The following is a 3666-nucleotide window of genomic DNA, read 5'->3' as shown; positions in this document are numbered from 1 at the left end:
CCTAATGCATCCCAGCTGGAGGGACTTTCCCTTAATAATCATCATTTTCCCCAGTTTGAGGCAGATCCCCTACCCCTTCTTGACCTGCACTTCTCCTGCTTTAATAGGGCTTGGACTTAGCACAGGATTTGGGCAGCCCTCACCATGTCAATGCTGCAGTGCTTACCTTGTAAGAATCCTGAGGCCCCAAAACAGCATCCAGAGCTCAGAAGTAGTTAAAAGGTAGACCAAGGAAAAACAGTAATAGAAATTCTGCGCGCTGAATGAGGGTCACTTAAATGCTAATGAAGAGAAATATTCGGCACAAGGGGGTAAAATTCCTCACCTTTCCGGTCTTTCAATACCCAAGTAAGGACTTTAGGCAGGCATTTGTATCTCCTGTAGTTCAGCACCTTGTTTTGAGGGAAGCCACCTGCAGCTGCTACAGACCATAGACCATGGTATCCAAAATTACTGCTTTACATCCTTGTTTCTGCAGTTTACACAGAAAACCCATTAGACAACATGTATGAGTTTCCTCTGCTGCAGGGATCAGATACCTGGATTACTTCTTCCAGTTCAGACTCCACGGCCTTTTTCGTTTGCTCATTTCTGGCCCCTTCCACACACTGTGAATGTTTTGTTGCTTAGAAGGACAGCTCCAGCAGAAGGTCAGGGAGATGCCCTGCTACAAGCGAGAGTGTAAATTTTCTTCTGGAAATGAGGATGTGAGCATCAGCACCTTCTTAAAGAGACATTTAAAGAAGCCATATAGAAGGTGACTTTTACCTGTCATAATTTGGAATCAAATTCTTTGCTCAAAACCAGGAATAAAATGAATTTTCATGCAGGTCATAATTCTCTCAGATTAATTTTCCAATTCCTGGAGTAAGAAGAAAAGATTCCCCAGCTGTCTAGGGGTATTTTGTTTCAGTTTGGCTTTTTTTTTGGAGTATTGGGGGTTTTTGTTTTTTTTTTTTTTGTTGTGTTGTGTTTGTTACTTTGTTGGTTGGTTTGGGATTTTTTGTGTCTTTGCTTTGGTTTAGGTTCGGTTTTTTGTTGGTTTGGGTTTGTATTTTTTTTGTGGAAGGTGAGGCATTTTGTGAGCACAGCTGAGAAGGAGAGGCAAGGATGGCTTCAGCTTGGGTGCAGTATCAGCTCATCAGCTCACCCAAGTGTGCAAGCATTGGCGTATGAGCAAGATGCTGCAGTCTGAATGCTGACACATGGTCAAATACTTCTCAGTAGCCCAAGTGTGATGTTTAAAAATCCCTTTGTGGCTAATGTCTAGCAAAAGGATGCATTGCTTGGCTAGAACAAAGAGTGTTACACTACAGGCAGAAATGGAACATCTCCAAGTACTCCTGTTGTGCTGTTCAAAACAGCATCTCTCTTACTCTGTGCCATTCTCCCTTGTGAGGGAAAAGACTTTTCCTGATACAGGGGCTGCAGTAAACTGTGCAGATAATGGAATAGCAGAGAGAATTCACGATAAATTTTTGGCTAAGCTTTGGGCTGTGAAAACAGCTTAGTTGGGTTTAGGACAAGTTTCATTCCCTGCAGTGGGTCTTGTGCCAGCCTTATTACTGCACTGCCATGTGGAAAATACTGGAAATAAAAAGACGGATCCTTTGAAAAATGCTTTAGTGGACTTGATGAGACAGAATAAAAGAAAGGACAAGTTATGATGGATAGGGATAGGAGGTACTTGCTGACTGCCTGCAGGTCATTCTCAAATCAGTTAGAGCAGCTGCAGAGGGGAAAAAAGCAAGTTAAAAATAAACAAAACAGATTTTCACCCATTACAATCACTGCCTTTGCCAGTCTTTGCACTCAAGCCTGGCTTCCTGGAGTGAAAGAAGAAAGACTTCAGATTTCACAAAGGAATATTAATAGAAGTAATAGATGAACTTAAGAAAGAAAAACGGCTAAGATGAATACAACTTGCTTTTGGTGTGAACAGATGGGTCATGGAATACTCTGAGGGGTAACTAATGGGACATTGATGCTTAATTGAACAAAATAGACAATTAGCAGCTGAAGAAAAATCTGGGGAACAGTAAATAATGCTAAGACCAGGCCAGTTGTACAGTGCTCTGAGATTCATTACAAATAGTACTTAGCAAGTCACATTTTAATATATTCAACTACATAGGGCAAGATTCTGCAGATGACACAGGGTCACTGTAGCCAACCAATTGAGCACCCATTTCCAGCACTATTAAGTGTGGAAAGACCCTGTGGGAACTTTTGAAGTGGAAACAAGGAAAATTATAAAGCAGTAGTAGTGTGGCTCTCCTTGGCATTAATGAGAGCATTACTGTCAATTCTGGTGTCTGTGCTAAAGGTTATTGGAAAAGGCTGACAAGAGTTATGAAAACCAGTCACATCCAGGAAAAACATGTTTTCAGCTGGAGGATAAAAAATTTGATTTCTTTAGTGCATCCAGGGGAGGGCTAAAAGGTGACTTGTTTGTAATGTACAAGTACAGCCTTTGAGAGGTTGTTTTTGAGTGAAAAAGGCTCTTCATCCAAAAAGATAACATACAATTTAGTAGTTTGAATGATGAAATTTTAAATAAAAATACCTTCTCACAGCAGTTAATTTTATAGGCATTTCATGCATTCATCATCACTTAAGTTCTTCAAATAAAGACTGGATAGCTTTCAAAAAGACAGCTGCTCTATCTCAACCAGAAATTATGAGCTTTATTCAGGTATTACCAAGAAATATTCTCCTTTCTGTGTTGTGTTGCATGTTAAAGGTAGCAGGGATAGCAGTCATTTTGGACCTTAAAACATAGGTCAGTACTGGGAAAGCTCCAAGTACATCGCAAAATACAAGTGCCAGTGATTTCTAAGAATTCTCATCAAAATGTCAGCTTTGCATAACAAGCACCTGCTTCCACTGGGTTTTAATAAGTTTTCAAGGACTTCATTTTCATTATTTTGAACCTCAGAGATGCAGAATGAGAATCCAGCTTTATTTTGCACTGAATATTTCTGCTCTGTTAAAAAAAAAAAAAAAAAGTGATTTTTTCTTTATCTTTCTGCACAGAATGACACAAGATCTTCGTCAAGTGCATTTCTCACCTTATTACATGAAATCCCTTGACTAGCCCTTGCAGGCTCAGGAACGTAGGCGCCTCTAAAAGCCCTAAGAAAAAAAAAGAAACCTGGATCCCTCTCCTTTTTATTAGTTGGATAGGAAAAGCATTCTCTTGTCATCCATCAAGAACCATGATTTAAGCATTATCTGTTAAACCAAGTAATGACATGAAGCTTAGGTGATTATATACTTGCAGGTACCAAATGCTCATTGTTAAATGTAAGGACATACCTAAGGAACTGTGTAATCCAAATAGCACCAAGTCCTTATGACCATCCAGTTGCCCTATTTCTTTCACATTTGATTTTTATTTTTTAATAATGCTGATGCCGGAGGTGCTACTTAAGAAGTTCAGAGAGGCAGGAGCAGCCAAGTTCCATCAGCTTTATAATAAATGGGTGTGTAAGAGGAAACCAGCCAAAGGGCAAGCATTTGGAGGTGAGATATTGAGAACACCTGCTCCTCCCTCAGCACACTTGTGATTAAACATTTTACTTAGTATGTGAACTGAAATGTGTTATGTTAAACTGGGGTCAGAAGGCACAATGTAATTATGGTTGTTATTAATACTACAGAGGC

General features: G+C 39.8%; 1 long non-coding RNA gene across 1 annotated transcript; it reads right to left on the bottom strand.

Annotated features, from left to right (window-relative positions):
• Nucleotides 1–2404: 2404 nt before the first annotated feature.
• On the bottom strand, nucleotides 2405–3460 carry LOC138107395 (uncharacterized). Its single transcript, XR_011149481.1, has 3 exons — nucleotides 3319–3460; nucleotides 3072–3135; nucleotides 2405–2986 (listed from the first exon to the last, which is right to left on the bottom strand). It is a non-coding gene; the product is annotated as an uncharacterized lncRNA (long non-coding RNA).
• Nucleotides 3461–3666: the final 206 nt, after the last annotated feature.

The sequence above is a fragment of the Aphelocoma coerulescens genome, chromosome 3 (assembly GCF_041296385.1).
Source record: "Aphelocoma coerulescens isolate FSJ_1873_10779 chromosome 3, UR_Acoe_1.0, whole genome shotgun sequence".
In the NCBI taxonomy this organism is placed as follows: domain Eukaryota; kingdom Metazoa; phylum Chordata; class Aves; order Passeriformes; family Corvidae; genus Aphelocoma; species Aphelocoma coerulescens.
Note: the sequence above shows the minus strand (reverse complement) of the source record. Positions and strands in the feature narration are given on the sequence as shown.